At 38.3% G+C, this 27,619-nt stretch overlaps 1 long non-coding RNA gene across 2 annotated transcripts in view; it reads left to right on the top strand.

Annotated features, from left to right (window-relative positions):
• LOC148368018 (uncharacterized) overlaps window positions 1-16,984 on the top strand; it is a 532,004-nt gene extending 515,020 nt beyond the window's left edge. For both annotated transcript variants that reach the window (XR_015850362.1, XR_015850361.1), the window contains exons 2-3: window positions 16,305-16,412; window positions 16,625-16,984. This is a non-coding gene — a long non-coding RNA (uncharacterized LOC148368018). The remainder of the gene's footprint in view (window positions 1-16,304; window positions 16,413-16,624) is intronic.
• The last annotated feature ends 10,635 nt before the right edge of the window (window positions 16,985-27,619 follow it).

The raw sequence follows: 27,619 nt of genomic DNA, 5'->3' as shown, positions 1-27,619 counted from the left end.
AGTAACGTGCCCAACACTGAACTCAATACATTTATTCACAAACAGTTGAGTGAATGCAGTTTTACACCTGAAGCAGCTCACCACTTTAAACATACTCAACACTGCTCTTGAGCGGTCGGAGAGAGCATTTGGTTTGCATTTATTTAAAAAATAAAACTTTTTACAGAACTGACCTTGAGACTCCAAAAAGCTGGATTTTGCCCGCAATTGTTGACTTTGTCATGCCTGACCTAAATCCTTTTGTCTTTTTCAACATGTCACTCCGGTGTGAAAACAAGAGACTTTTTGATTTTGAAGTTGTCCAACACACACACACACGCTCAGACCGCCAATTTATGGGACAGATATTCCATGGTGGACTTTTCCGTCAGCTTTTTCCAGAAGTTGGCCCCACGTTGTCACGTGTTGAGTATACTGTCGTTGTGGCGTCTCTTTTCAGAACCAAAAAGTCAGCTAAGAAGATAAAAGCCTCCGATTTAAACAGGCTGAATGTCTAATCAATGCGATTGGAACATACATAGTGGATCAAAACAGCTGCTTGGCCGCTTCTCCAAAAGTGAGCTCAGTCATTTTCCAGATTTGAAGCCTGCACAGACATTAAGTTGGCCTGGTGATTGGAATTCCTGCCTCACAGGTTCAAGCTTCACCGTTTTAATCTAGAGTTGAACCATGTGTGAAATGCATATTCCATTCCAAGGATTGGGAACCTTTTTGACCCAAAAAGCTTTTATAGCAAAATATTTTCTTTTTTCTTTTAGAGAGAGAGCCTCACCATATATTTTAAGGCAAATTTCAGCAACACAGCCAAACCCGCTCTCCAGACAAAGGCTAATTTTTCAGATCAATTTATTTCACTGTGTGACGTTAGATGGTTTGCTAAAATCTATGAAAGAAGAAATATACCAGAGCCTGTGTTCTATATCAACAAATATACCACATTAAACTTGTATGAGGGATACTTTTTTCACAAATAATTATTTCAAAACAAGGTGCAAGCAGAGTTATTTTGTAAACATGTCACAAAGTACTGCAAAAGAAGAATGACGGCTGAGTGGCAAAAATGTGAGCTTTATATCAGACAGCATCTGATTTGTGTCGTTCGCAAACGAAACGACTCTTGGAAGTGAACAAAAGGAGCCGGCTTCCCACCAATCAAAAGCTTGTTTCCTCCAAGAAGCCTTTTTTCTTTTGTGATTGGTCGACATGCATTTTGGGGGATTCCGTGCAGTTGACGTTGAATTTGCTAAGCATAAAAAAGGTTACAATTTTTTGTTTTTTTTGTTTTGTTTTAATTAGGTTTCCTCTGTTTTATATTGTTAAATTGTTTATAGAATACGTTTTTTATTTTTATTTATTATTTTTCTTCCATTATTTCTCTATTTCATTTTGTATTGTATTGTATTATTGCATTTTTTAATTTGGTTTCTTTTTTCTATTGTGATTGGTCAAAAAAGAAAAGTTGCAAGTTAAGAGGTGCTGGCTAAAATACTGCCCTGCTTATGACTTAGTTCTGGACGATCGCTCGTAAGTTGAATTATTTCTTAAGTTGCTTCAGTGCTATATTTTGTATGTTTAAGGCTTGTACGAGTAACACTTCACACCGACCCTAATGAATGGATGCACAAGATATAAAACAATAAAAATGTCAAAGTTCTTAGCACGCTGGAGATACAGTATATAATGTTTACACACGAACTAGGAAAAGGAGGCGGATTTTGTCTTTGGGGTGGATGCTGGGTGACCTCTCACAGCGCCACACGTCGGTAGTGGTGGAAAGAAGCACTGCAGTACTGTCCTGTACTCAGAAAAAGGTGAACACTATTCAAAATCTAACTAACAGCAATGTCCATATATTTTTCAACAACCTGAAAAAATGTTTGTATCTACTGTCGAATGGCTGTGAGTGAGGGAGCGTCTGTACTGACGTATTTACGTTCGATGCATACCATGCTGGGCAGAATGGTTCGCTGTGTGCAATGTTCCTACTGCTGACCCCATCAAATTGCTCTGTGTGCTTGGCTGCTGTATCTGGGTGTTTACAGTTTGTCTGTAGGTTTTCATTATGAAATGTCTCAACAGTGGACCTAAATTGTTTAATGAGCTTCCATAAAAAATGTTCCCTAGCAACGTGACAAAACGGGGTTGGTTGGTATGACACCTTGAAATGTGGTGGGGCGTATGCTGTTCATATTCTAGACCGAACCATTCATTATCATTGTGCTATGTTGGCTGTGCGCGCACGAGACTTGAATTGGTATTTTCAGAATTGAACGCTATAGATGGTATTTGCATGAACATCATATTATCTCTGAGCCATATGCACTCATGAAAAGAACCATATAGATCCTGGTCCCTATTTTAGTCCATCCCTGCAAGTTTTTTTTCTCAAGGTATTCTGACTCCCTTCCACATTCCAAAAACATCCGTGTTAGGTCCCATGAAAACTAGTTTGTCCATAGTGGTTGTAAGTTCCATCTCACGTTTGACCTTAATAACGATATTTAGCGTAGAAAAATATGGTCAGATGATTTGATCTCCAGTGTGAGTCCAGCCAAGTGCATCTACTTTAAAAAGGTTGCCATAGAGACAGCGTGTCTCTTATGGGCTGTAACGGGACTCAAAGCGGTCAGAAATCAATGAAGCATCTCTGCAAGAGCACATGCTAACCTTCAGAGGAGCCGACAGATCCTATTTCCTCTTGCTTTATTAGTTTGTATTTGTGGTCTGATTGCTGGTGTACGAATTAAACACCAGCTGCCCCAAGCATCCGCTCTTGGGACATTTGAAAATGATGAGAAAAACAAAATTTAAAAACAAAAAGTAGCAGCCATCATAATATCAAAGCGGATTTTAAAAAATCGGGTGCATCTGTTATGCACCTTAGTGATATAGGGTAAAAAACTAGTGAAAACGAGTGGGGGAAAAGTTCTTAGAAAAGTGTTTTGTAACATTATGGTCTGGTTCAAACAGAACAGTCCCAGATTCGAGACTCGCTTTTCTGAGTCCTGGCAGATTTCGCTTACCTTATTTTTTCTGACTATTTTTACAGAGGACAGAGGTATTTTTTTTAATGTCCAGTAAGCAAATCATTTTTAGAGCCAATCGTATGTCCATCAGGGGTGGGTTGATATTCTTTGGTTACGATTTGATTGGATCACGATACTAAAGTGCCAATTCCATTCATATCACGATTCTCGATAACTGGGATCTTACAAGTATTGCGATTCGATATGATTGACAATTGCAATGTAATTTTAATTCCTAAAAACACAGGCAACATACAAAAAACAGGTACCTTTTTCCTATCAGTCTGAAAATAAGATATTTTTGAAATAATATAAAAATACTACCCCACTAGGGCAGCACGGCGTCGCAGTGGTTAGCGCGTGTGCGGCACAGTTCTGAGGTCGTGGGAACCTCCTGCGTGGGTTCAAATCCAGCTCCCGGCCTTACTGTGCGGAGTTTGTATGTTCTCACCGTGCTTGCGTGAGTTTCCTCCGGACACTCCGGTTTCCTCCCACATTCCAAAGACATGCATTTCAGGTGAATTGGCCGGTCCAAATTGTCCCTAAGTGTGACTGAGCGAGTGAGTTGTCTGTCCCTGTGTGCCCTGCGATTGGCTGGCAACCAGTTCAGGGTGTCCCCTGCCCACTGCCCGATGATTGCTGGGATGGGTTCCAGCACCCCCGTGACCCTACTGAGGATAAGCGGTTCAGCAGCTGATGATAAAAATACTACTACAGTATTACAATAACACAAAACTACTATGACAGAAGTACTACAACTGAAACACTACAAAAATACAGCTATACTAATATCAGAAAAATACTAAATAAATACAAGCGAAATACTATGGTGGAAATACTTTAAAAATACTTCTACAGAAATACAACCAAAAATACCACAAATGGAAATACTACAAAAATACCTATGAAAAACAAAAATACTACGACTATGGAAATACTTCAAAAATATTTGTAGAGAAATGCGGCCAAAAATACTACTACCATGATACTATAATACAAAAATACTACCCCAGAAGTATTACAACATAAATACTTATGAATACAGCTACAGTTATATTCCAAAAAGGGTTCAAATCCTCGTTCTGAAAACACAAGGCAATTGTGCACAATAAAAGTAGGCAAAATAATGAACAACCTTGGCACCCTCATAACTTAGCAGCATCACAGAAGCAAAGAAACAGTCAACAAATGACGTACTTAACATTACCCCAGGAAAATAGTCAGTCAAGGCTATACTATCACTAAATCTAAAAGGAAGAACAAGAACGTCTCTAAATCAACGAAAGGTAGTTATATTGAGAGCCCCCATTTTTACACACAGTATTTTCCAGATAATATGGCGCTTCCGAATACCAAAAAATTTCAAAGTACGCCTTGTGTTCTGGTGCGACTTTTTGCTCAGAAATACATAATAATAATAATAATTTCCTTGTATTGTCATTCTGTGTAACAATGTACACAGAACGAAATGTCGATTGAACCTGACCCGTTGTAGCGAGCCGATGCAGCCGCAGCCAACAGAGGGCGCCGCCGACCACTTTTTAAGTCTTAGGAATGACTCGGCCGGGGCGCGAACCACCGACCTCCCAGTCTCAAAGCGGGCGCCTTACCATCAAGGCTACTGAGCTGGTATACATATCTTGTAAAAATGTTTGCTGCAAGAAAATACAGAAAACAAAATTGGGAATGCATAAAAAACACACAATTCTACTACATATTGTAGTATAATTCATTTTAAGGTAGAAGGGAGATTTCATGATATTCATGTTTTGGTGAATTACTTTTTTTCTCATTTTCTGTCTGTTTTTTTTTTCAACCCAAGCTTTTACAAAAGTTTTAATTTCAGGTGCCTTATAGTCCATTGCACCTCGTACATAAAAACGATTCCTAAATAATTGTTTTGAAGATGTGCGCCTTGCAATCTGGTGCAGCTTTTAGTCAGGAAAATATGGTACTTACTCGAGTATAGTATAATTAATTTTTGTCTTTGTGAGTGTCAAAATAAGATATTGCCGCAAACTTCAGTTATGACGATGAAGTGTAAAAATAATAACCATGTAATTGACTCAAGGGGCTTAAAAATGTCATTTAGTGGCCAAGTGCAACTTCCGATTGTGGTGTAGCTAGTAATCCTGTGAAAGTACATCTGAGAGCTTGCAGTAGAGAACCAAACAAGTTGTAACAGATGTTGACTTTTCCAAGGGTTGGCAGGAAATGTAATTATTTGGTGTCGGCCAACACTGGCTTTTTTATTTTAGTGGTTTTGCGCTGCTAACTCGGAGGATCTGGCTGTTAGCCGCGAGACCATAGTCCCATTAGTGAATTCATTAAAAAAAATAATCTTTATTAGTTGAAAAGTAGTCAATTTACATTTGCTCTCACATTCACTATTACATTCACTATCATACTCTCTCATCTACGCTAGTATAGTCATTCACACACTTGCTATCATACTCTCTTACATACACTAGTATAGTCACATACAATTACTATAATTCTCTCATCTATGCTAGTAGATTTACAATCATTCTCTAATTTAAAAAAAGGAACGTTCCTTTTACAACTGTTTCAGAACAAAAGCCAAGAGAGTCAACCCAAAATTTTGCAATATAATGGAAATACAAATACTGTGAAACAATGTCAAGTAGAAAACTAAAATATCCTCCATTGTACAACATTTTGAAAATATTTTTTAATGTAAATCAATTGTCAATAGTTATTAGTCATTGGTTCTGTTGCCACAGTGACAACTGATTTTACAAGTTTTTGTTCAGGAAAAGTAAGATATTTACATTTATGGTTGCACCTCGTTGCGCTCTATAGGGTGATCTTGTTTCATGATTTTTTGTGAATTTGTGGTGTTTCCGCAGTAGCAGACTATTTTATCACACAAATTTTACCTGACATTCAACTTTTCCATAGTTGGACAAAAATGTTGCGCTTCCTTTTTCCTTTGTCATTTTTAGCTTGTGATAGGGGTGTGTGTGTAAATTTTGCCCTTTCGCTTGCATGGCAGATAGGATGAAGAAGCAGGCCTGGGAATGAGAAGTGCTAACAATGTGCCTGTCAGTCACACAAACACGCAGAAACTTACAGAGTGGCTGAAAATGCTTGGTGAGGAAGAACATGGCTGAGGGTTCTTGGTGGGAGAGAAAAAAACTATGCTAGCTAAACCGAAGAGGCGCTTCAAAATTGGTGGAGGAATACAATTTTGATCCCAGACAATTGTATTCATCCGATTTCAAGCATTTGCTTGGTGTTGTAGAGGACTAAACTAACACAGGTGCATTTCCCCTAACCTTTTTGAACCGCCGACTCTGCCAACCCCTCGATAACCCATAATTCGTTTACAAGACCTTTCCTTTTTCCTAAAGTACACACCAGGAACCTTTTTCTTCACATACTCCTTCCTGGAAATTGAGCTCAGAGGGGGAGGCAGGTGGCCTTTGCCCCCTTGGAACATAGAGACGAACAAGGCTGGGATCTAGAGCAGGCCCCTTGGAGAGGAAACCTTCCGCACAAGGACCGGATGGCGGGGGATCGGTCCTTTCCTGCGGAGAAAGATACAGCTTTCTCTATCGACTATGCTGTCGTCCCTGCCCTACCCAATGTAATGCTTTGTTTGGCCCAAAGGTTACGCAACCAAAGGACATTCAATATTTGGTTGGATCCACCCACCCCTAGTATTTTGTGCATCTGTATGAAATTTGAGGTCGATGATCATGATGATTAGAAGGAGGACAAAGATGAGGATTATGGTTGCAGTCGCTGCCGATAATGAGCGAGTTGAAAGGCCCTGCAAAGCTAATTTGTTTGCTGTTTAATTAGAGCAGCAGGTTGATTATCCGGTGGGGAGAAGAGATTGGTGTTGCCGTTGCAGCTGGATTAAACTTCCCTGCAGATTGACTTGATAAATCTTTGAAATGATGGATCCACTCACGGGAAAAAAATCATAGCAACCAACACAAAGTGGAGAGATCATCTTGAAAGGGATATGTTATTGAAGAAAATATCTTTTTTTTTTAATTGTTTGTTCATAGATAGCTGACTGTTCTTCTTTCAGCTTCCCGCACCAGTATTGGGGCGTCACAGTTCTACACATGACGGCACATCGGCTGAGTGGTTAGCGCATCTGCGGCACAGTTGTAAGGTCATAGGATCCAATCCAGCTACCAGCCTTCCTGTGCAGGGTTTGCATGTTCTCCCCTTGCTTGCGCGGGTTTCCTTCGGGCACTCCGGTTTCCTCCCAAATTCCAAAAACATGCATGTCAGGTCAATTGGCCTGTCCAAATTGTCCCTAGGTGTGAATGAGCAAACGAGTTGATTGTCTCTGTGTGACCTGCGACTGGCTGGTAACCAGTTCACTGTGTCCCCTGCCCACCACCTCCGTGACCCTAGTGAGGATAAGCGGTGCAGATAATGGCTGGAATGATGTTCTGCACCAAAGACTTGTCCTTCTGCGTCAAAAGGGAACATTTTTATGTTTCAATGATTTAACATAAGCCGCAAATACCGTCACTTTTAACTCATGTGTGATCAGTATTTTTTTCTAATCGCAGTAGGTATGCATTTTTGGCCAAGTGTCACTTATCTTCTGTATGTTCTTGTCTGTCTTATATATGTATAACAACCGGATTAATGCATTTTATGCGAACACATTTTGTTGAATTTCCATGGTACAGAGTAAGAAGGGTACTTGTTTGTACAAAAAGGACTTCCTCAGTGACGTGCTGTCAGGGAAGGCTGTGCCTCACCTTTCATCTTTTTTCTATCTACAGTATATACCAAAGCCATATTCCTCTCTGGTCGTGTTTATTCAATGTTAAAGTAATTTCATGTTTAACTTCACAATTTTTACAATTTATTTTTTAGAAGCTGAATTTTCACATCATCGTATAAATAATATTAATACACTTAGTATGAAATTTATTACTGTACTGAGCATGTGCAGATGCACCAATTATTTTGTTTCTTGGCAGAGGGCGATAGTGAGTCCAAGGATTCGGATTTGGCGTACACTTCAGCCCCAAACAATAGAATCTGTGCTAGAACTAGCAAGCTAGCTGAAAGTCAAGCCTTCCAGTTATTTCAGAATTCTGAATTACCTATCAAATGTATTTTTTAAAAAGGAGCAGCGCATATCGTTTTTAACATCCATTTTTTTCCATTCTAAGGTTTATATATTGCTTTCTTGATAATGTATAATTAAATAATTTGTTTCTAAAACCTGATTGTGCCTCACCAAACATGAACCTCACTACACACCACTGAACTTCCTGCATATCAATCACTATTTCCTGGTACCTGTCCTTTGGTTTCCTATGATTTGTGGCATGTTGTAGAATGTGCATCAAAACATCTGAATGGTAAGACAAAAAGATAATTATGAGCTAACTCTCATTTCTTGTAAAGAAGGGCAATGTCATTCCCTGTGACTACTGTAAACTTTGCTGTATCCCGGTTTACTTATTGAGGTTTCATTAGCTTGTGGATTTTCATCATGTATTGTGTTCTGCATTTTGATTTGCCTAAAGTTTTTCTGATTGTCTTCCTGCGCATCAAATAGATTGCTCTATACATACTTAAAACAGCTTGAAGAACCTACGTTATGTACTGTATGCGCAAATCTTTTTCATTTTCAAATTTCTCTAAAAGCCATCATGTCAACAAAACTTTGCAAATCTGGGGGAGGCTGGTCATAGTGTTGCTCCAGGGTGGGATCGACGTGCCTGGTGCTCCCGGGACCCCACAGAGTTGGTTGGGTAGGGCGATGGAAGGGGATGCTGCCTTGTCTGGCCCTACACCCTTTTTGGTTATGATGTGGGGTTTTCACATGTTCAGCTCTACCATCACCTACCATGATTCAGGAGAACAATCCCCTTTACGATTATTCAGATAATACATGCTGGTGTTTGTGCCTAACAGTCTGTCTATGTTAACTTCATTCACAATCCTCCTTTTGTTTTCTTCAGAAGATGGGCACTAGCCTAGGTGAAACTACATCTGGTGAAGGAAAATGCGCTGGCAAATCAGGGAAAGACCATGTGCTTGTCAGATCAAGCACCTCGACCCCCCCAAATTCGTTTGCGTTTTCTGTTTCAAAATGTTGAGATGATGAGAACAAATTCAAGTGTCACACTGCTACATCTACTATTCACCTATGTAGGTTGCCTCTCTGCTTTAATCATCTAGGATACAAAGATGCATGGGAATGGCTGAAGTATTATGAAAAGATATAGAGGAGGAGCACAGATACACGCACACACATTAAAAAAGGAGAAATTATGCTATAATGTATTAACTCAGATCAGATACACTGAGTACTTGTATTTGAGTCTGTAAATTAGGTTCATCCTTGAGTAAAGAATAAATAAAAAAAAATAGATAGATGAATAAATAAAAGTTTCTACTTCACGGGTATTTAGTATCATGGGACGTTTTTGGAATGTAACAACTACAAAAGATAAAGGATCACTGTATCATCCATTGCAGCCTGGTCATTCTGGAAAGGGGAATTACCACTTGTGTGGCCCCTTCTCAAGGTTTTTTTTTTTTTTTAATTTTTCCCAATGCTGACGTTTTTTAGTTTTTCCTTGCTGGTGTCAGGGGATGTTGTAATTGTGGCCTGTGCAGTCTTCTACGACATTTTGTGTTAAGGGCTATACAAAAAATGTGACTTCACTTGCATTTGCATCTGCTGTTGTCCTCTTTCAGCACATTCAAACATGAAAAAAATCCTTTGATTGTCTTCATGGGAGCTCACTTAGTCTCCCCCACTCTTGGCTCAAGTAGAAGTCACTGCAGTCATGACTTTACCCCCGGTTGTCATGGTGATAATAGCCGAACATGCCCATTAGTACAGCAGCACGCTGCCTAGAATATACTGTCACTAGCATAAGACACGGTCTAAATAGGCACTAATTTCAACAATACAGGGCGTTTGGTGTGCTGTAGAGGTACGTAGAGCAAAATTATACAGTACTCAAGTAAAAGTACTGTTATTTTAGAATTCTATGACTCAAGCAGTGTTCATTTTACCTCTGAAAAGTGATGGGTCCCGGGGACTCGCATGCTCAAAAATCTATGGGTCCCAACAGATATCTATGGATCCCCAAAATTTAGTGTGCTCCATGCCCTTACAAACTGTCGTATTTTCCCTTACAAAATACAAAAAAATCTTTTTTTTTTTCCAAACATGTTTATTTATGTAGTTTAACATGTTATATTGTACATGTGTTTCCTTAAATAATATATATTGTTAATGAACATTTTGTTGTGAGACACTGAGTTGCTTGACATGAATGAGGTTTATTATAAAAAAAAGTTCAAAAATGAAGTCGCTTGGACGTTCACTGTAGAAGGAAAAAAATACATGCAAATATAATTAGTGGAATAATACATCTTATTCAAATTATTAATTCATTTTCTGCATTTAATTATTGTTGGTAATATACTGATTAAAAGGGATTACCACAAACCTGTCTTTTTTCAATTTCTCCTTTTATACTTCCTTTTATCTTAACTTCTTTATACAACATATCCATCCATCCATCCATTATCTGCACCGCTTATCCTCATTAGGGTCGTGGGGGTGCTGGAGCCCATCCCAGCGACAGACAACACTCGCTCAGTCACACCTAGGGACAATTTGGACCGGCCAATCAACCTGACATACATGTTTTTGGTAATGTGGGAGAAAACTGGAGTGCCTGGAGGAAACCAATCATTCGTAATATAATGCATCAAAGCAAGTGAGCCGTTTGAGAGCTGGCTCTTTAATGAGTTGAGCCGAAAAAGCCGGTTCTCTAAAAGGGGACGGACCACACAACTCGAACCCGAGATCAGCGTGCAGACGAAAACTCGAACCGCGAGACCAAAACAACAATGGCGGATCTGCCTGATGAAAAGTTTGGAGTGCGGTAAATCTTTGTTAAAAAATGATAATGACAATTTCGTGTCAAAAAAGTTGCGTCCCGGGAACGCACGTTGATTTGACACGATGCGTCCCCAGCAAAAATAATGCGTCTAGGACGCAGGGACGCGGGCAAACGAAAACACTGCTCAAGGAGAAGTAAAAAGTAGTTCTACAAATTATTACTTGAGTAAAAGTAAAAAAGTACTTAAAGTCCTGAGTAACTGTAGCAATGACTTGTTTATTGATTGTTTTTTAAATACTTAATCCGATAACCAAATCGTCAAAATCTTTCCAATCAAAAATAATTTATATTTAATTTAAAATACAAAACTAAATTTAAAAAATCATGGTCATTTCTATGTTGAGGATTAGAAAAAAACAACAACAACAAAGGTGCATATTGTACCCCTTCTATGGCTAACAAAAAGAGTGCAATAAACCATAAAAATAGCTACCTTTTGGTAAGGTTAAATAAATAAAATCACATGATTACAATTCAAGTTTGATTTCTGTGGAGTTTTTTTTTCACTCTTTTTACCTTTGGGCTCCAAGGCCTATCACACACCCCCTGGTTTGCTTTAAAATAGTCGACTGCTTCGTAGGTGACGCTGTCCCTTTAAAAGGGGCCAGGCTTGGGCCGCACAGTGGCTCTCAACGAAGAGAAAAAAGCAAGGTAAGGACTCGGAGAAATGTGTGTATTTACGTAGAGAGGATTTAAGTTTCTTAGTGATGGATTCACTTTTGCCTAATGTAGTGGAGTAAGAGGACTGTTTGTTCTTCACAAATATACTCAAGTAAAAGTAAAAAGCATCATGATTTCCCAGAAGTACCCAATGTTCCAAAACCTACTCAAATGTATGTAACAGAGTAAGTGTAACTTGCTACCACCCACCTCGGGCTATCACCCTTAATCTTAGGCATAGTTGAATATGTATTGTTTTTCAAAAGAAATAATCGTGTGAGGGGGCATAAGTCTCTTTTAAATAAGCAATATGGGTCAGTCTCAGTCAGAAATTATACAAAATGACAGACATCTTATTGATGGTTGAGAACTTGAGAGGGCTGACTGTGTCAGTGTCATTTCTATGGCAACAGCCATCCTTCACTTACTTGAGAGGTCTGTAGCATTGGTGCAGCTGGCAGGACACTTTTAATGGTGTGATAGTATTAAGAATCATGCTCGAGACTTTAGTCGAACAGACGGTAACCCTGTTGAAAAAAATTACCCTTGATAAATAATGGAAAGAAGTCCAACTGTCAAACTTAAAAATACAAAACTTGCTCTCCTCTTTTTTTTTTCCCAGTACAGTAATCCCTCTCTGTGACTTAGGTCACCATTCATATTTACGCTGCTTCACAGATTTTTATCATGCATTGTGTTCTGTGTTGTGATTGGCTAAACCATGGGTCAGCGACCCAAAATGTTGAAATAGCCATATTCGACCAAAGAAACAAAAACACATTTGTCACTAACTGCAAAAGAGCTGTGGGGCAAGGTCATTGTAGCCTAGACAAGAATGATGTTTACAAAAAAAAAAACAAGAACAGGGACAAGAGCTGACGCCGGAGGGGCCTGTGACGCAGGAAAAGGAGACATTGTTTGGAGAAGTGTTCTGATAAGCTTTCTTGTTGTGAGATTTTTAGACATGGCGGCGCCTTTCGGCGAGGAGGTGGTGAAGCTGGCACCTGACCTGCCCCATGGGTGGGGGGGCTTCCTGACGCACCGGTCAGACGAGGTGACGGCGTGGGGAGTTCCTGGCCCGCCCATGGGGGAGGAGCCAATGCCCCAAAAAGATGAAAGACTTGTGAAAAAGATGGAAGACGGAAGAAGAGAGACGGGAAGAGAGATGGGAGAATGAGAGGGAGGTTCGACGAAGACGAATTAGACTAATTCGACAATAATTCAGCTAAATTCGATGGAATTCACTTAGTTAAATACTTTAAGAAAATAAATCTGCCCCCGTGTGGAAATGCCTGTCTCTTGTCAATATTTTCCCTGAACTTAAGAAACGAGCATGCATTGTTAGGAGAATGAAGTTTGTGTTTGGTTAATGGAGTCAGATAACAATTTCGTAAACGCTACATTTTTAACATAGTGTTTTCCCTAACAATAATTATAATTATAGTTATAGTTATAGTTACCATGTGACTACTCTGTTGTAGGACACCGCCTCAAGTTTAACATTGTTACTATATTTATGAATTACAGTATGTTTAATTGTTGTTTTGTAATTGTAAAATTAAAGAAATGCAATTAAGAAATCCAATTTTTGATGTCATTGTTATTTTGAGGATTTGAAAAAACAACAACAAACGTGCATAACGGACCCCTTATCTGGGCATTAATAAAAAGAAAACAGCAAAGGTGAGAAAAGGTTAAGAAAACAAAATTACATTATTACTGTTTTAGTTTTGAAAAAAGAATGAATAAATACAAAAAATGGTAAGAATACCAACCATTACTACATTATCAAAATATGATTTAATAATACAATTGTGTGCAATGCATTTTTAATGTTTTGAATTAAATTGAAATAATTAAGTTTTGCTCTAAGAAACAATAAATATAAATTACTTCAGAAAGAAAATAGAAAAAACAGGCTTTGAATTATAAGAAAATTTCATAATTTGTTTTATATAGTGGCAAAAAAAATTGGTCATTAAATATATCGATATACTGTATATATATTGATTTTAATGCTAAGCAAAAATACATCAACTATTATATAAACGTGTATTTTTAAAAAGAATACTGTATTTATTTTACCTAACATGAGGCACACCTAAAGGGAGCTGACATGGTTGTACGCCATCTTGCTGCTAAGGGTACCCCAAAAGAACAAAAAACAGAAAAAGGCCAGGCAAAAAATGAGAATAAAAAATTGTGTAGTGTGGTTCATTTGTGTTTCCATAGTTAGTAATCTTCTCCTTTGTTTATAGCATGCATTATAAATTGCACTTAACAATACAGCAACTTTAACTTGTCAAACACAGTGTCCCTTCAAGGCAGTGGTCTCAAACTCAATTTTCTTAGGGGCCGCCGGAGCATGGTTCTGAGTAAGGTTGGGCTGCATTTCCTCACAAAATAAGCTCTAAAAATGGAATAAAATACTAAGAATTATTTGGAAAATCAATCAGTTACAAATCAAACAATACACAACATAAGAAAAAAACATACAAATACAAATATGAGTACAAAACTTAAATTATCATTCTAATACAAATACAGCCAAGTTATGTTTTATAATCATGCTCAAGAAGATAAAACATGTTTAACACATTTGGTTCAAAGGCAGAAACTCTCCGAAAGGTATGTGCAAGGTACATCCACTGTCCTCTAAGCTTCAGTTCAACAGGGGTAATGATCTCCGTCCCAGGGAGCATCAATATCAACTATTACATTATGCTTACATTTCAATGCAGGGACATCACAATACATGCCTGCGAAACACAACTGGCCGCCAGGCCGCATGTTTAAGACCACGGCTTTAAAGTATGAAAAAAATGAGGAACAAAATGGTCTAGGACAGGCAAGTCGATCATATGGCCCACGGGCCGGATCGTTTGATGATTTAATTGGGCCCTCTGTAAGTTTCTTTGTAAGTCAAAAAAGCAAGTCTTTAGCTATTGTAAATTAAAATGTATGGATTAAATATATACAAACCAAAAGCTCCTTCCTGTCGCTAGACGACAGTGAATGTGTAAAAACGCTGACATCAATTCTGGTTTCATGTTAAAGACACTATTGTGGAGTAATTTCTCAGCTACAGTAGGCCTAGCCTAGTGAGTTTGATCTTATGATATTGCCCGTTCACTGATGAAACTGTTTTCCTTTTCTTTACATTAATTTGAAAGCAGTATGACAATTGAAACAAGCATATTATTATTTATTGGTCCACAGCTATTTCCTTCATGCTAGGGTTTTTAAATTTTTCCTTGCACGCCCACAGGTTCGGTTCAGGATGGTGTTATTGTGGCCTGTGCAGTCCCTTAAAAAATGTTGTGATTTAGAGATGAACAAATACATGCTACTTGACTTGACTCACTTAAGTTGGTTTATTGTTATGATTTTTATGGTGAGTTGGTTCAGATGTATAGCAGAATTTACTCAACTGTTAAATTACAATTAATTTATTAACACTTTCAATGCCAAACATGAAAATCATTTTTTGCATTCTACTTGTTGTGCTTAGAAAAGTTTCCTTATAATTTGTGATTATACATTTTTGGGTAGTTTACAAATGTTGGCTGAATGATAAAGCATTATACTGAAAAATGAAGCTAAATATTTGGCTTTGACAATTATTTTACTGATTCGGCACAAATGAGACATGAAGTCTGGATCCGGCCCTTGTGCCAAACCGATTTGGATATGCCTGGTCTACACTCTAGAACAGGGGACCGGAACCTCTGGCTGGCGAGCCATATACGGCTTTTTACATGAGTACATTTGGCTCAGGAATAAAATTTGATCAAAGCATATTTGTCTGTGGCATTCCAAATTGAGGGATTAAACTCCAATTTTTGTACAGGAAAAACAATTGTTTCAAACCAGTATATTTAGGGCACTGTCTCAACTAGTTCACTCTCAGGGTGTCACACCAACTCAGCCCGTTTTGGCAGTAGACTGCTAAGAAATCCTTTAAATGATAGCTCGTTAAAATGTGTAAGTTCACTGTGGAAATACTTCATGATGAAAACCCACAGAAAACACTCAAGCAAACACTTAAAACACCAGCAAAGCACAATTTGATTGGGTGAGTGGTAAGTTGAGTGGATCTCTGCACATAGTTCAGGGCACTCCCTTCATTCACTTGCTCAGTGCAGTCTGCGCCGAAATGAAATACGACGTTAATCTTCTCATTTGCAGTATTTTGTGACATTTTTACAAAAGAACCTTGTTTGAGCCTTGTTTTGAAACTATTATTTGGGACAAAAATGACAGTCAAAAAGAGCCTCAACACTGGGACAGAGGCTCTGTCATTACTATTATTTCATAGATTTGATCATATTAACATATGACACACAATGAAATAAAATGTGCTGATGAATTGATAAACCCCATGCCAAATTCCACAGGTTGTACAGTTTTACTTTTAAAAGTATACTTAAAAGACAATAAAGTAAATACAACAAAATAAGAGACCAAATGATGATCTTTTCAGACTCAAAGGTTGAGGTCAATATAAAATAACTCATTCTCTTTTTCTAAATCCCACTGAGCCTCCCAGTCAATGAGCTCTGTGTACTTCGGGGACGAGGAGGAGCGATGCAAACGTCCCCCACGTCCACACTCACACCTACGCACGCAAACACGCCCACAAGCCCTCCACATAATGATAGTGTTGCGGCTTTATTTGTAGATCATGCATCTTCATTGTGCAGCTCACCGGTGCTTACAGCAAACTACAAGACAGACGGCACTCCTCACGTGGAACTCACGCCGCTCCATCCTCAGCATCCCCCACAAGGTGACCGACATCCCTCCCAGATTGCAGCACTGAGCGCATGCCATCTTCTAAAAACCACTTGTACTAAGAAGCTGACTCAGTATGATGCACGGCCACGGCACCTGTGCTGCACCTCACCCCCACCTCCTATCTGTAGTAACTGACCCCACCTGACTCCACTTCATTAACCCTTCCGAATGAAAAATGTGAAATTGTATTTTTTTGTCTTTTAGTTTGTGTTGTCCTGCGTCAATAATAGAGGGGACTCACCGCAGCCAGGTGGAGCAATCGGAAGCTGCGGTGGCGGCGACGGGATCCCCCTCCTCGTCCTCCTTTACCGGTGTGTAAAGTGCGCGCATGTGTGTGTGCTGATCCAGCAGATGCAGACCGGAGCCACCAATAGAAAGACGCGAAAGGAGAGGAGAGGGTGTGTAAGAGACGGTAGAGGAGGGGTCTGCTAGCATTACATCATGGACGAGGGAAAAGCTTCTGTTCTGCAGGAGGTGGGGGAAGGTGTGTATTTGAGAGTGTGTTTTTGTGTGTCCTTGTATATTTTCTGCAGGATTATTAAACACAATCATGATGCATCTGCACAGAGTTGCGATTAACAACCATTCTGACAATAAATAAGTGGCTCTTTCAGCATTTAATGGAGGCCACAAGTGAATTGCAGATGGACGTTGGTGAAAACGCCCTTTTTTCAAGCCTCTACTACCTTTTTTGAGCCAATGCACACTGATTTAATTGAATGAATCCTATAGAAAATGTTTAATTTCAATCTAATTTATTCAAAAGTTTTATAATTCCTAATATTATACATGGCCAGTTAAGATTGCTCGGCCATCTGATAAGGATGCTTCCTGGAAACCTCCCTCCATCGAGGTGTTCATTTCCCACCAGTAGGAGGCCCTGGAATCCACCCCCTATAGCAGGGGTTGGGCCAGATGTATGCCAAACATGTCTGTATCTTTCGAATTGTGGTACTGTATATACAAAGCCAAAGCATCATAGCAAGTTCATAGTTCGGTCCAAAGTTTTGACTACAGTTTACAGTCACGCTGTTACACAAACATACCCTGTTTTGGCTGCACGCCTCTGTGGAATCCTGTACATGGAAGCTCAGTAAACAATTTATGTTCACTGTTGAGACACTTTAAACCCACAGAACAAACTGTAAGCACCCAAAAATGCCCGCCAAATACCCAGAGCAGTCTGATTGGGTCAGCTGTCACATAGCTGAGGAAAAAAATTATCCGTATCCTTCTCATTTGCAGATATATTTGAAATCTCTACAAAAGAACTTGGCTTGCACCTTATTTTGAAACTATCATTTTTGACAAAACTGATGTTCAAAGAGAGCCTCAACGATCTTAAGTAACTGCAAATTTATGTTGATATAGAACACAGGCTCTGGCATTATTATTATTCTATAGATTTGATTAAGGTAAAACATGTTACATAGTGAAATAAAATGCACTGAAGACTAAGCTTTTATCTGGAGAGCGGGTTTGGAGGTTTTGTTGGATATTTTTTTGAAATATATGGTGTGCCCCCCCAAAAAAAAAAAAAAAAAATCCAAACATTTTGCCCTTTAGGGACCAAAAGGTTCCCCAACCCTGCTTTATTGTGAAGTTTTTACCTTTTTTGGGCTAATGCAAAATTATCTCTTTAAACCAGTCTTGGAACAAACTGCCTATGGAAAATGTTCAGTTAAATTTTATTTGGAGGGAATTTATTTATACATTTTATAATTTCTTATTTTGTACATCAGATAAAGATGCCCCCTGAATCCCTTCCCTCATCAAGGTGTTCTGGGCATTTCCCACCGGCGGGAGGCCCTTGGAACAACGCAGGACATGATATAGCAAGCAAATCAAAGTCAAATGAAGTACCAAATAAAAAGTTTAGCTACAAGCTGATTGACGGACGGATCAAATGTCTATTAAAAAATGCAAAAATTGATCTATTTTTAACGTACTGAAAGCAAAATAAATATATTCTAATAATATCAGATAAATAATGCAAAACATTGTTATAACTAATATAACTTAAAGGGAAAGTGTGTTTTATTCAGCACCTCCTTGTGGTAAAAAAAAACAACTTTATCAAAGTAAAAAAACAATATTGATGATTGAGGCATAATACATGAACTATCATATAAGCGTGCATTTTTTTAAATACTTGGAAGTCAAGAAATTTGAATTTATCTTGCATAACATGAGGCTCAACTTGAGGGAGCTGATATCATCCGCCATCTTGCTGCTACGGGTACCGAAAAACTAAAATCCCTGCGAGAAATGAGAAGAACAAGGGTGCTTTTTGGTAACTTGTCTTAGAGCCTCTATGGTTGGTGTTCCTTCTTCCTGTTTTTTAATACCCAATTTTGGTTGCAGTACACAACACAGTACAATCTTCTGGTCAAATACTACACACTATCTTTTTAAGATAGATTTTCAAATTCCTTCAACAACAAATTTTTATGCAACCTAAAATTGAAGAAAAAGATTCCGTTGCATAAAAACGATAGTCCATTACATGTATGCACTGCAGGAAGTAGCTAACCAATTATCTTGAAGGGCAGATGAACATCAGACTCATGTTCTTTTTCCTAGTCTATCTCTTGGCTTGAGGGTACGTGCATCACCATTAAATTGTGGGAAATGTAGTATTTGTGTGAGTAAAAGATCTGCGCGTTGCTAGCTTGCTGCAGATTGCAGGCTGGTTCTAATTATGACTTAAGACAGTGCTTCTCAATTATTTTCTGTCACGTCCCGCCTCCTCACTGGCTTTTGCTCACATTAATTTTGCCACTATTATTTTTACAACTCATCAAACCCAGAACTAGTCCAGTTGCTTTTCTTTTCTCTGCTCAACAGAATAGGTCCAAAGTCCAGCCCGTGGGCCTGTTGTGGCCCGTGATCACATTTTTACTGGCCTGCGACCACTGTCACAAAATCCATTGAATGTGTCCTGCTAGTTTTAGTGACCGCAGTATAAAATTAATTTGGACCAGATGATGGCAGTAGCCCTTTGGCCACCTTGCCATTGGGTTTCTGTGAGAATTTTGGCCCACCCCAATTCCGACATGGCGACTGCATATAAAAAAAAGGAAAGTTGACTGCGGGGGCCGCCGTTTCCAGGATAAGTGGAAATTGGTGTATTTTTTCACCGAAATCCGAAACGACTGCGTTTGCCTAATTTACCAAGAGATTGTGGCTGTTTTCATAGAATGTAATATCAAGAGGCACTGCCAGATGAAGCATGCTGATTTCAAAAAGCTAACTATGAAAAGGTAAACCAACAGGAAGCTGTTTTAACGGCACGAGGCGCTTTTTGATTACACCTCGCGAGTCAAATGAAAAGGCTACAAAGGTGAGATAAAAAGGTGAGCTACGAGGTTGGGACACTAATTGCCAAACACTGCAAACTATTCATGGAGGGTGAATTTATTAAAGACTGTTGAAAGAAAGCCAGGCTGAATAGTCAGGCGAACACATTTTCAAATTACAAAATCTGGCCCGTTTTCTGGAAAGTTTGGACACCCATGCCTTTAATAAATCAAGAGTGTTTTTTTGATTTATATGATATGTTGTCTAGTGACTTGTTAGTTATATTATATGTTGTCTATTGACTTCTGCATAAATGGCCGGCTTTCGTTCATCTTAATTTTCACTCTGGTGTTTCCATTATTAGTTTTACAACTCAACAAGAAATGACAAACGTCTCAGGAAAGAAGGCGCCGACGCGACAGATGTGGACAAAGCTCACAGCCATCACAGACTGATAGTAAAGAGAATTTCAGGGGTCAAACAAAAGACAGCTCAGGGTTATCCCAGAAAACGAGGCGGTAGCCGTGCAGGAAAAAGACTGATAAGGATGTCTTGATCTCACGGTTAAATGTTAAGTAAGAGTATTAGGATAAGCGACAGGCCTCACATCAAGGTCGGGGTGTAGAGAGCCGACGCAGCAAGTTGGTTGGTGTGGCTAGAGTTGGCCAGATACGTAACTGGGGCACTATACATACATATATATATATATATATATATATATATATATATATATATATATATATATATATATATATATATATATATATATATATATATATATATATATATATATATATATCTCATCTCTCATTAGCTGCACCGCTTATCCTCAGTAGGGTCGCGGGGGTGCTGGAGCCCATTCCAGCAATCATCAGGCAGTGGGCAGGGGACACCCTTAACTGATTGCCAGCCAATCGCAGGGCACACAGGGACAGACAACTCGCTCGCTCATTCACACCTAGGGACAATTTGGACCGGCCAATCCACCTGACATGCATGTTTTTGGAATATAGGAGAAACCCGGAGTGAACCCACACAGGAGGTTCCCAAAACTTAATATATATATATATATATATATATATATATATATATATATATATATATATATATATATATATAGCATATTTTGGTATTGGAGTAATCCAAAAGTATTTGAAAGTAATCCAGTTAAAGTAACCCTACTCAACCCTGTATATATATATATATATATATATATATATATATATATATATATATATATATATATATATATATATATATATATATCTATATATCTATATATCTATATATATATATATATATATATATATATATATATATATATATATATATATATATATATATATATATATATATATATATATATATATATATATATATATATATATATATATATATATATATATATATCTCTCTCTCTCTCTCTATATATATATATATATATATATATATATATATATATATATATATATATATATATATGTAAAATGTTATGAAAGTGAAGTTAAGTGTAAATAAGTAAACAGTACTATGTAAAGCCTTGACCAATACAGAAATAATAAGGTAAAGAACTTTTATGCAATTAAATATTTCTTTTGCAAATAAAATATTTATTCTCCAAAACTGTTTTAGAATTAAGTAGAGCACATCTGAAATAAGAATTATACACAACTTGGATATTGCACTTGAACCGGGATATTGCACTTAAAACCTCAACAGTCGATGTGACGACTGCACAGATTTTGGAAATAAAGTCAAGTGGAAATAAGTAAAAAGTACAATGTAAAACCTTTAACAGTACAAAAATAAATAAAGTAAAGAACTTTTTCGCTATATAATATTTCTTCTGAAAACAAAGACTCACATTTTTATGCTGGCTGCGCAATTTTTTTTTATCGATGAGCCATACTATGAGGCACCCTGATTCCATGGAAAAGTCAATACAACTGACGCGGAAATCCCGGCACGTGAACATACTGTATTGATATTTTGACACTTGTGTATCAATACTCTATCACGTTGCAATCTATTGTTGTATTGAGTGCTTCCTGGATCATCCTTCAGTCCAAATTCAAAAAGAGAGTTAAAATCACATCAATAATGCTGATATCAGCACTGCTCAACCCTCTTATTTTAAATATTGTTGCAAAATATAAATGTGTCACTCCATATATAAAGTCTTGGTTGTATGAATTCTTCATCCCTGGATAGAAGGAATAAATATTTCTAGACGAATGAGTATTTTAAAAAATTGATATTGGTATGATGGTTTGTGTAGTTTTGTATATTATTCAGTCAATTTTTTTTTTTACTGAATGATGGTTCCCCGCGACCCTACTGAGGATAAGCGTTGCAGATAATGGATGGATGGATGGATGGATGAATGAAGGTTTTGTTGTACCCTAGGAGACGCTAAATACTACACTCTGTCCCTTTAAAATGACTTATCATTGTTGATGTCTTGGATCAAAATATACCAATTGATATGCCAAAAGTTTAAACTTTACAAAAATTGATAAATTAAAGCATCTACAGCAAGGTTGTCTAAATTTTTGAGAAATCGGGCCAAAATTTAGCTTGATAAAAGGGTATTTAAGCTAGTTAGCAACCACAAGAGACATAATGTGAAAAAAAAAAAAAAGAAAATCAAATTGATTTTTAAAGAACTCATTTGCTAATCAGGGTTGAAAGCAAGTATTTGGTCATTACCAAAAGTTAATATGTATACTTGTTATGTACACTATGTCTGCAATAACGGAGGCCAAACATTTTCTGAAACTCTTCACATGCTTTTCACACACTGTTGATATCTCCAATGTTTTCGCTCAGTATCTCTCTTTTTTCTTTAACCAAACAGTTTTTAATGAATTCACCCTCGGTAAAGGGTTTGCAGTGCTTGGTGATCTGCGCAGCGACGCCGCAGCTCGCCTTGAAGCCTTTTTCGTCGACTTCGTGAAAAAGCACTGCTGTGCCGTTAAACAGCTTCCATTTGCTTCACCTTTTTACAGTGTTCGTTTCCAGTTTGCTTTTTATAGTCAGCATATTTCGTCTGGCAGCGCCTATTGATATCATCCATCCATTATCTGCACCGCTTATCCTCAGTAGGGTCGCGGGGGTGCTGGAGCCCATCCCAGCTATCTTTGGGCAGTGGGCAGGGGACACCCTGAACTGGTTGCCAGCCAGTCGCAGGGCACTCAGGGACGGACAATTTGCCCGCTCATTCACACCTAGGGACAATTTGGACCGGCCAATTCACCTGACATGCATGTTTTTGGAATGTAGGAGAAACCCGTAGTGCAAGTATGGGGAGAACATGCAAACTCCACACAAGAGGTTCGATCTCATGACTTCAGAACTGTGCCGCATACGCGCTAACCACTTAAATACTCAACTTTCCTTTTATGGGTTGGGATAAAATTCTAACAGAAAGGCAAGGACAAGGTGGCCAAAGGGTTACTATAATCATCTGGTGAAATGGTAATTGTATTGTTTTTTGGTTTTTTTTTACAGTAAAAATGTATTTTATACTGCGATCAACATTACTTGTGGGCCACATATTATTTTTCGACCTCGGCCGCGGACTAGCAAAAATTTGATCACGGGCCACAACTGGTGCCAGTCTTTGGACATGCCTGATCTGCAGATATAATCCCTCATTTTCCATGCCGCAGTCTTCACTTCCTGTTTCGTAACGATGGACAGAAATTTTGTACCCTAAACCAATCGAATGTTTAATGGTTTCCTTGTGTTAATGGATGTTAATAATTTAGAGTGTTCTATTGTAGCATTCTTGACAGGTGCCTATTCATTATGATGTCAACAGCTGCTGCAGGAAATCAAGGTGAATGATGCTTACACGAGAGGGTAAAATGTTAGCATCCTATTTAAAGTACACATGTTAAATTGGCATCCTGACAAAACATCAAAATGTACATATAGGAATGAAGTCTTTATTTACCTTTCCGATTCCGATTTTTTGTATCGATCCGATCCAAATAAATATAGGGTAGTATCGATCGATACTGTTATTACATGGCTTAGAAATCCCATGCTGATGGAATAATTTCACCCTCCCCTCCCCTTGAGCTATTTTATGATTACCATAAAAACTATTTTTATATTTTTATTAAACAGCAGTGATGCAAACTTTGACTGTATAAAAAGGTATATAAATGTCAGAACTGTTTCAGAACAAAACTCAAGAAAGTCAAACCCCCCCCAAGAAGCAGCAATTTGGTCAGGACCAGAACGGAGACAGGACCCACTCGCGTAACGTTTCTCACAAGTTTTATTGGTAGAAAGGGAAAGGATTGCACACACGATTCGGTGATCGCTGATCGTGGGGAGCCGGTCGCTCTGAACACGGAAGTGGCACTTCCGTGGCGAGCGATGGCGGTGTCGAGAGCGGAAAAAACAGGAGAGCAGAAAACGTGGTCGAGATCAGCAACGGGTCGAAAGCCAGGAGAGGAGAGTAGACGTGGTCGAGATCAAAACAATTCGTAATTCGGGACGGAAGGGCATACGTGGTCGAGATCAAAACAGATCGTTGCAGGAGACAAAACAGAGCAAACAACAGGACCTGCGAAAAAGGGCTTGCCATGTAAAAACAGACATTTGCAGACGGACCGACAAAAGGGGACTGACAGGACAGAGTTTAAAAACGGACAGGGAGCCAATCCGACAACAAGCTGCAGCTGGCGCCACACGGGCGGGGCCAATTGGCCGCCATGGCAACCGTGACACAATTTAACAAAAATACAAATATAACAAAGTCAACATGACCAATATAATACTTTCCATTGCACAATATTTTGAAAATATGATATTAAAACCTTTAACAAAATTCAAATCCTTCAACATCAACAACTGTTTCAGAGTTGAGTCAAACCAAAACGGCATCAGCGAAAAAAATGTAGAAATAGTGTATGACAAAGTCAACGAGACAACTAAAATACTGTAATTTCCGGACATATTTGAAAATGTGGGTATTTTTGAAGGTGCCTCTTATAATCAAGTGCGCCTTATATTCAGAAAAATATGGAACATTTCATTGCACAATATTTTGAGAATAAAATGGGTAGAGCAAATAAAGTGAAACCAGGATTCGATTAAATTTAAATGATATAATCCATGTATAATGGATTGACACGCTAAAATCATTATTATAGTGAGAGTTAAAAAGGGAAAAACAGTATCATTCACCGTTAATGACCGTGTATCACAGGGGCCGCCTGGAATTTTTTTTTTCGGGGGTCATGAAAGAGTCAGTAATCATGTTACGAGTGATTACTTTTGGCCCTTTTTTTCCATCCAAACATTCAATATCTAGCAATATCTACCACAAAAATGTGTTAAGACAATGTAATAACAGTTTAACATACACAACTAAACAAAAAATGGACTTGTACTTTCAAGTTTATAATGACGTATAGACTTGAACTGAACATGAACATATTGTAAGACAAAATAAAGTGGAAATATAAAATTGTAATAAATATATACAATAAAGTTTTTATGTCTTGCGCTCTCAGTTGTTCATCTATTGTCAACAATTTTTCACCATGACCAGGCCTGTGTGCTAGAAAGTGAAGCAATTCCTGGAGAGAGAGACCAACATCATACATGACCCATCAGAACCTCAATTCATCGCCTCTTTGACAATCAAAACTAATAATAATTAAGTCTCTAATCAAAGTAATGTTTAAAGGATTCAAATGTTTTTCTTTTTGGTTACACAAAACAAAACAAAAAATCTATAAAAATTGCATTACTTATTTTGCCCCTCCTGTGTCATTTCTTGCCTGTGATTGGTCCGTCGCCACACATGGATGCTTGTGAGATACAATTAAAGGAAGTTGCTGTCACCTTGAGGGTGTTTTGGAGAATCCTCTTCGATTTAAATATGGTAATTTAATCAGCACTCGTCACACAGGGGTGCCGACAATAATTTTAATTCATTCCAAGTACTCGCTCAGTATCGATAGTATTAATATTTTTATCGATCCCCCCACCTTTTTTCTCTCTCTCTCTGCCTCTCACTGGGTCCTTCTCTCCACCAATCTCCTCTCCCTTCTTTTGTCTTAGGCTTATTCTCCTCTCTCTCTTTTTTCTCATGTACTCTCTTTGTCTCATTTTCTCTTTTTTCTCTTTTTCTCTCTTACTTTACCTTTCTCTCTCATTTTTATTTGAGGTTATTTCTAACACCCCCCCCCCCTCTCTTTTCAATCAACTAGTCCGGCCCCCGTGATAATGTTTTTTTAGCATGTGGCCCCTGAGCTCGAATGAGTTTGACACTACTGATGTAAAACATAATTGCATTTGTGAGCGATGCTTAGGGACATCTTAAGGGAGGCCTTTGTTAAATGTGTTTTTTCCCTTTATTTCCTCCTCCGATGGCGACATCCGGCAGACGGGAAGATGAGATAATGTTGGGGTTTTTTTTTTCTAAGGCGTGGCAGCAAGTAGAAGCAAATGCAGAGGGTGAAAAGCTGGAGACATGACAACTGTGTCAACAAATGAAACGCAATGCACATAAGTTAGCTTTGTCTGCAAATAGCCAACCACTAAAATAACAGTTTGACGTACCTTGTACAAGGTTTTATTTGTTAAAAAAGCTCGAGATGTTGTATCAGTACATTACTTCGGTGCAGGTAACTAGTTTATAGGTCAGAGGTCTCCAATGTTTTTCAAGCGTGAAGCTACCTTTTCTTACTAATTGGCGCAAAGGGCACCCAGTTTGATGTGAAATTCTAAAATAGAAACTTAGTTAAGTGACTTGCTAAATAATTAAAAAGACACCTTGACAGTTAGCTAGAAAAGAAAACAGGTTAAAATAAAACTAAAAGGGAGCTAGCTAGCTGGCTAAAAGAGTAAAAAAAATGTAAATAGCAAGACAGAAAGGTAAAAACAGAGCTAGTTAGCTAGCACGGAAGGAGGCCAAAATTTAGCTTGATAAAAGGGTGTTTAAGCTAGTTAGCAACCACAAGAGACATAATGTGAAAAAAAACTGAAAATCACATTGATTTTTAAAGAACTCATTTGCTAATCAGGGTTGAAAGCAAGTATTTGGTCATTACCAAAAGTTAATATGTATACTTGTTATGTACACTATGTCTGCAATAAAGGAGGCCAAACATTTTCTGAAACTCTTCACATGCTTTTCACACACTGTTGATGGTATTTTGGCCCATTCCTCTATGCAGACCTTCTGCAGAGCAGTGGTTTGTGGCTGTCGTTGGGCAACATGGACTTTCAACTCCCTGCACAGATTTTCTATGGGGTTGAGATCTGAAGACTGGCTAGGCCACTCCAGAACCTTGAAATACTTACGAAGCCACTCTTTGTTGCCCTGGTTGTGTCTTCCCAGCCCGATATAGGTCAACAAATTGGTCTAAGGTGTCCTTCGACAGCTCTTTGGTCTTGGCCATGGTTGAGTTGAAGGTGTGACTGCCTGAGGTTGTAGGTAGGTGTCTTTTTTACCCATCATGATTCAAAACAGATGCTATTAATAAAGGTAACTATTGGAGCCTTGTTAGACCTCTTTATAAGAAGTTAAACCCTTTTGACAGCCTGAAATCATGCTTGTCATTGATGCCCAAATACCCATTTTCCACTTTAATTTGGAAATAAATTCTCTAAAAATCACACAATGTAATTTTGCACAATTGGTGGGTGACTAAATATTCAACTACCGTATTTTCCGCACTATAAGGCGCACCTAAAAGTCTTATTTTTTTCAACAGCTGACCATGCGCCTTATAACACAGTGCGCCTTATATATGGCTCAATATTAAATTCGCAAGGTCTCGCAACTACGAGAAACAGCCGCCGACTCCATTTTTCGCGCTGTGCATACTGGGAAATATTAAACGATTGGTAGTTGCCGGGGCTCGTGTTGTA

This window comes from Urocampus carinirostris, chromosome 4 (assembly GCF_059441175.1).
Source record: "Urocampus carinirostris isolate Australia breed hairy pipefish chromosome 4, RoL_Ucar_1.0, whole genome shotgun sequence".
NCBI classification, from domain to species: Eukaryota; Metazoa; Chordata; class Actinopteri; order Syngnathiformes; family Syngnathidae; genus Urocampus; species Urocampus carinirostris.
This window is presented reverse-complemented; position numbering and strand designations above follow the sequence as displayed.